The sequence below is a fragment of the Lolium rigidum genome, chromosome 7 (genome assembly GCF_022539505.1).
Source record: "Lolium rigidum isolate FL_2022 chromosome 7, APGP_CSIRO_Lrig_0.1, whole genome shotgun sequence".
Taxonomy (NCBI): domain Eukaryota; kingdom Viridiplantae; phylum Streptophyta; class Magnoliopsida; order Poales; family Poaceae; genus Lolium; species Lolium rigidum.
The window spans coordinates 144,080,030-144,087,576 of record NC_061514.1 but is presented as its reverse complement, the minus strand read 5'-3'; positions in this window follow the sequence as shown (position 1 = coordinate 144,087,576).

The following is a 7,547-nucleotide window of genomic DNA, read 5'->3' as shown; positions in this document are numbered from 1 at the left end:
CACCCCATTGGGCGGCGCGGCCAGGGGTGGGGCCGTGCCCCCCTAGGGTGTGGCCGCCTCGTGGCTCCTCTTCGTCTCCTCTTCGGTGTTCTGGAAGCCTCCGTGGAAAATAAGACCGTGGGCTTTTGTTTCGTCCAATTCCGAGAATATTTCCTATGTAGAATTTCTGAAACCAAAAACAGCAGAAAATAGGAACTGGCGCTTCGGCATCTTGTTAATAGGTTAGTTCCAGAAAATGCATCAAAATGATATAAAGTATGGATAGAACATGTAGATATTGTCATAAAACTAGCATGGAACATAAGAAATTATAGATACATTTGAGACGTATCAAGCATCCCCAAGCTTAGTTCCTACTCGCCCTTGAGTAGGTAAACGATAACAAGGATAATTTCTGAAGTGACATGCTACCAACATGATCTTGATCAATACTATTGTAAAGCATATGAGATGAATGAAGTGATTCAAAGCAATGGTAAAGATAATGACTAAACAACTGAATCATATAGCAAAGATTTTTCATGAATAGTACTTTCAAGACAAGCATCAACAAGTCTTGCATAAGAGTTAACTCATGAAGCAATAGATTCTTAATAGAAGGTTTTGAAACAACACAAAGGAAGATATAAGTTTCAGCAGTTGCTTTCAACTTTCAACATGTATATCTCATGGATAATTGTCAACACAAAGTAATATGATGAGTGCAAATAAGCAAGTATGTAAGAATCAATGCACACAGTTGACACAAGTGTTTGCTTCTAAGACAGAAAGAAGTAGGTAAACTGACTCAACATAAAGTAAAGAAAGGCCCTTCGCAGAGGGAAGCTGGGATTACTCATGTGCTAGAGCTTTTTATTTTGAAAACATGGAAACAATTTTGTCAACGGTAGTAATAATTCATATGTGTTATGCATAAAACCTCCTATAAGTTGCAAGCCTCATGCATCGAATACTAATAGTGCCCGCTCCTTGTCCTAATTAGCTCGGATTTCCATGGATTATCATTGCATTACATATGTTTCAACCAAGTGTCACAAAGGGGTACCTCTATGCCACCTGTACAAAGGTCCAAGGACATAGATCGCATTTGATTTCTCGATTTTGATAGATCTCAACCTGAGGACATCCATACCGGGACAACATAGAAAACAAATAATGGACTCCTCTTTAATGCTTTAAGCATTCAACAACAGATAATATTCTCATAAGATATTTGAGGATTAATGTCCAAGCTAAAACTTCCACCATGATACATGGCTTTGGTTGGCGGCCCAATGTTCTTCTCTAACAATATGCATACTCAAACCATTCAACTCATGGCAAATCTCCCTTACTTCAGACAAGACGAACATGCATAGCAACTCACATGATATTCAACAAAGGTGTAACAGGTTGATGGCGTCCCCAGAAACATGGTTACCGCTCAACACACAACTTATAAGAAATAAGATACATAAGCGACATATTCTTTACCACAATAGTTTTTTAGGCTACTTTCCCATGAGCTATGTATTGCAAAGACAAGGAATGAAATTTTTAAAGGTAGCACGCAAGCAATTTACTTGGAATGGCAGAAAAATACCACATAGTAGGTAGTTATGGTGGACACAAATGGCATAGGTTTTGGCTCAAGGTTTTGGATGCACGAGAAGCATTCCCTCTCGGTACAAGGCTTTGGCTAGCAAGGTTGTTTGAAGCAAACACAAGTATGAACCGGTACAGACAAAACTTACATAAGAACATATTGCAAGCATTATAAGACTCTACACTCTGTCTTCCTTGTTGCTCAAACACTTTTACCAGAAAATATCTAGACTTTAGAGAGACCAATCATGCAAACCAAATTTCAACAAGCTCTACGGTAGTTCTCCACTAATAGGTTTAAACTACATGATGCAAGAGCTCAAACATGATCTACTTGAGAGCTCAAAACAATTGCCAAGTATCAAATTATTCAAGACAATATACCAATTACCATATGAAGCATTTTCTGTTTCCAACCAAATAGCAATGAAGCGGCTTTCAACTTTCGCCAAGAACATTAAAAGTAAAACTAAGAACACCAGTGTTCAATATGAAAAAGCAGAGCGTGTCTCTCTCCCAAACAAGATAGGATACAATTTATTCAGAGAACTAAGATAACAAAACGAAAAATAAAAGCACACAGACGCTCCAAGTAAAGCACATAAGATGTGATGGAATAAAAATATAGTTTCACTAGAGGTGACCTGATAAGTTGTTGATGAAGAAGGGGATGCCTTGGGCATCCCCAAGCTTAGATGCTTGAGTCTTCTTGAAATATGCAGGGATGAACCACGGGGGCATCCCCAAGCTTAGGCTCTTCACTCTTCTTGATCACATTATATCACCCTTCTCTCTTGACCCTTGAAAACTTCTGCCACACCAAACTTCTCATAAACTTCATTAGAGGGTTAGTGCATAATCAAAAATTGACATGTTCAGAGAGGACACACTCATTCCCAACACCTCTGGACATTACCCAAGGCTACTGAAATTTAATGGAGCAAAGAAATCCACTCAAACACAGTAAAGGAGGCAATGTGAAATAAAAGGCAGAATCTGTCAAAACAGAACAGTCCGTAAAGTCGAATTTTTTCGAGGCACTTAACATGCTCAGATGAAGAAGCTAAAATTTAATGAAAGTTGCATACATATCTGAGGATTACTCATGAATTTTTTCAGAATTTTTAGATTCTCCTACAGAGAGAACAGCTCAAATCCGTGACAGCTAAAAATCTGTTTCTGCGCAGAAATCCAAATCTAGTATCTACTTTCTATCAAAGACTTTACTTGGAACAAAAACGAAATAAACATGATAAGGAGAGGTTGCTACAGTAGTAACAACTTCCAAGACACAACAAAACAGTAGTAAAATAAAAACATGGGTTATCTCCCACGAAGTGCTTTCTTTATAGCCATTAAGATGGGCTCAGTAATTTTAATGATGCTCTCGCAAGAAATAAGAGTTGAAGCAAAAGAGAGCATCAAGAGCAAATAAGAAACACTTTTAAGTCTAACCCACTTCCTATGAAAAGGAGTGTTGTAAATAAACAAGTCATGTAAGCATAATGCAATAAGCATAGAAAGGCAACACAAGCGCAACTTCAAGATTCTCAACATAAAGAGGGGAAACTTAATATTATTAAGATGCATATAACCATGTTTCCCTCTCTCATAATAACTTTCAGTAGCATCATGAACAAACCCAACAATATAACTATCACATGAAACATTCTTATCATGAGCTACACGCATAAAATTATTACTCTCCACATAAGCATAGTCATTACTATTAATTGTAGTGGGAGCAAATTCAATAAAATAGCTATCATTATTATTCTCATCACCATAATCATCATATATAGAAGGCATATTGTAATCATAATTAATTTTCTCCTCAATAGTAGATGGACTGAAAATATCACAATCACCATAACAAACTTAAATATGATAGACAAGCTGTATATTAGAGAGATGGTTTTGGGTAATCCCTCCATAACTATGACAAGTTTCATGAGGATGACTGTAATTATAAACTATGTCATAGTATTCTTTATAATAATTGTCAAAGACTGGAGGCATAGTGTCATCATAAGAAATAGAATAGTTATCTTCCACAGTGTGTTCATCTGTAAACATACCATCATTGTTACTAGAAGGAGATGTATCAAACATATAATCATCAGTAGCAAAAGGATTTTCGAACACCTCATCCCCAAGCTTAGAGCTTTCTATATCATCATGGGAAGAAACATGGATAGTACTAATACTATGGCAATTATTAACATCATCATTTTCAGAATTAGTGTCCCAGAAACTTCAATATCAAAAGTAGTGTGCTCTTCCAAATCATGATCACTAATGTAGGTAAAGGGCATAGGAAGATCATTGTACTCAGATTCATTATCATAATAATCATTAGGAGCAACATACTTACGGTTACCTATCGTTATCTCATACACGCGGGGATATGCCGTTACCTCTTTCTTTTTATTCCCCCTCTTCTTCTTCTTCTTCTTCTTCTTCTTCGTTCCCTTCTTCTTCTTCTTCTTCTTCTTCTTTTCTTCTTCTTCTTCTTTTCCTTCTCCTCGTTCCCTTCTTTTGGAGGAAGAGGTTTGAAGCGAGGCTTCTCCACATAACCTGATTTATTTCCAGAAACAATAGAAGAAACGTGGGAGGATTCCTCCTTTTCATTAATAAGTTCAAAACACACAGCGGTCCTATCATATTTTGGCAAAGTGTCATCTTCTAAAATATTTTGTATGTAAGTATTTGTGTGGCAATTATCAATGCAATAAGAAAGACACCCATGCAGGACACTTTTAATATCAAGAGCACTCATATCCACCAAAGTAGTTTTTCTCAATAACTCTTCACACTCCAAAAAATAATGTAAGTTTCATCATGCTGATTAGAAGTGATTTCACCATCACAATACAAATTTGCAGCACTCATGAGGTTTGAATTATCATTGGAGGAGCATTGAAAATTAAAATGACCCACACTATGGCAAAGTTCACAAATAAAAGGATAGAGGGCACAAACTTTTTCACCAAGATCATCTAGAGCCTAGACCACTTTCTAGTTTTTTCATTCCTATGATACATACAATATTCATCTTCGATTTGATTAATTCCACAAGGTCTATGCATTCCACAAAAATTAACATGCTTATAGGAAATAGTATTTTCAGAAGTTTGGGCATGTTTATTGCAATCATTAACAAAAATTTCATTTTCCATGCAAGTGTCTTTAAAAGGTTCATGATACATGTACCAATTTTCTTTAGGAACATTAATATGAGAAGCAAAGGCTCTATAGCAATCGACCATAATTTGAGGATCAAGACCATATCTAGCACTAAGCTCTTGAAAACCAGCAGTTTGAGCGAAAGACTTAATGCAATCATACTCGTAGTTTATACCTGATTCTTTACCTTTGTCATCCTCCCAATCTTCAGTATTGCTTTGAATTCTTTCAAGAAGATCCCATCTAGCTTCAACCTCCTTGCTTGTGAAAGATCCCTCCAAACAGGCATCTAGATAGTCCTTGTGGTGTCCTGAAAGCCTTGCATAAAAATTATTAATAATAACATTACGGGGGAGCTCATGAATGGGACATTTGAGCATTAGTGACTTCAATCTCCCCCATGCTTGGGAAATACTCTCTCCATCACAAGGATAAAAGTTATAAATGTAATTCCTATCAACATGCACTTCATGAGGAGGATAAAATTTAGAATAAAAGAGAGGTACAATTTCCTCCCAACCAATGGATCGACCATTCTTCGACATCTTATACCATTCTGCAGCTCCGCCCTTCAGAGATATAGAGAATAGCTTCCTCTTAACTTGGTCCTTTGAAATACCTGCACTCTCGAACAACTCGTATAATTCATGTATAAAGAGTAAATGATCACTAGGATGGACAGTCCCATCTCCAAAATAGCAATTGTTCATAGCAAGTTCAACAATTTTCATAGGTATCTTGAAAGGAATACTTTCAGTAGGTGGATTTAAAATATCACAAGCATCATTAGAGTTATCGCATATGGGAGATAAAGTATTATCAGAGCAAATTTTCTCCCCTAAAGATGGGAAGCTAAAAAGATCATAAAAACTAGCTTCCCCAAGCTTAGACTTTTCCATAAAATTAGCAGTTATTGCGTTCATACTAATAACATTGCTACTAACATGCAAATAAGGTTCCATAGGTTTTTTAATTTTCGCATCAAACAATTCATGTCTTAACTCAGGAAAAAGATTAAAAAGCTCACTGTTGTTTTCCATTATGCCTAACTAGTGAAAAATAAAAACAAGAAACAAAAAGATGCAATTGCATAATCTAAAGGAAATAACTTCGAGCACTCACACACCGGAAACAGTGCTAGGAAATAGCTTAGTAGTCGGAGGATGTGAATACCTTTTACCTTACCTCCCCGGCAACGGCGCCAGAAAATAGCTTGATGTCTATGCACGCTTCTATTCCTGTAGACAGTGTTGGGCCTCCAAGAGCGAGAGGTTTGTAGAATAGCAGCAAGTTTCCTTAAGTGAATCACCCAAGGTTTATCGAACTCGTGGAGGTAGAGGTCAAAGATATCCCACTCAAGCAACCCTTCAATTAAGATACAAGAAGTCTCTTGTGTCCCCAACACACCTAATACACTTGTCAGATGTATAGGTGCACTAGTTCGGCGAAGAGATAGTGAAATACAAGTAATATGGATGATTATAAGTAGTAATTGCAATCTGAAATAAAAATGGCAGCAAGCGAACATGTTGCAGAACTTGTTGGAAACGGTGTTTCAATGCTTAGAAACAAGGCCTAGGGATCATACTTTCACTAGTGGACACTCACATAATTGGACAATTAGATAACTTCTCTTCACTTGTGCTACTCTGAATTACTCTCCTATTGGAATCACTAATCATCACGTAGCGGCTACAAAAGCTCCACTCAAAGTTCATCAAGTACTTGACAAACACCACTCATAGGGATATCCTCATCAAATCATAATCCAAGATAATACCATTGCAATTTAGACCGAGTACTAACATAGCATACACACGGTCAACAATAGCTATGAAAGGGGGAATAGATCACATCAATACTATCATAGTAATAGTTAACTTCATAATCCACAACAGATTACAATCATAGCCTACGCCAAGTACTACATGATGCACACACTGTCACCATTACATCACGGAGGAGGAATAGATTACTTTAATAACATCACTAGAGTAGCACATAGATTAATAGTGATACAAAGCTCATGATCACATAAAGATCACACCATGGGAGAGAGAGATGAACCACATAGCTACCGGTAGAGCCCTCAGCCTCGGGGGAGAACTACTCCCTCCTCATCATGGGAGACAGCAACGGCGATGAAGATGGCGGTGGTGTCGATGGAGATGACTCCGGGGGCACTTTCCCGTCCCGGCGGCGTGCCGGAACAGAGATTCTGTCCCCCGAAACTTGTCTTCGCGATGGCGGCGGCTACATAACTCTTCGTGGAATATGACTTGTTCTTTTAGGGTTTTCGCGACGGAAGGAATATATAGGCGAAGGGGCGATGTCGGTGGAGTCCCGAGGGGCCCACCCCATTGGGCGGCGCGGCCAGGGGTGGGGCCGCGCCCCCCTAGGGTGTGGCCGCCTCGTGGCTCCTCTTCGTCTCCTCTTCGGTGTTCTGGAAGCCTCCGTGGAAAATAAGACCGTGGGCTTTTGTTTCGTCCAATTCCGAGAATATTTCATGTGTAGAATTTCTGAAACCAAAAACAGCAGAAAACAGGAACTGGCGCTTCGACATCTTGTTAATAGGTTAGTTCCGGAAAATGCATCAAAATGATATAAAGCATGGATAAAACATGTAGATATTGTCATAAAACTAGCATGGAACATAAGAAATTATAGATACGTTTGAGACGTATCAAGCATCCCCAAGCTTAGTTCCTACTCGCCCTCGAGTAGGTAAACGATAACAAGGATAATTTCTGAAGTGACATGCTACCAACATGATCTTG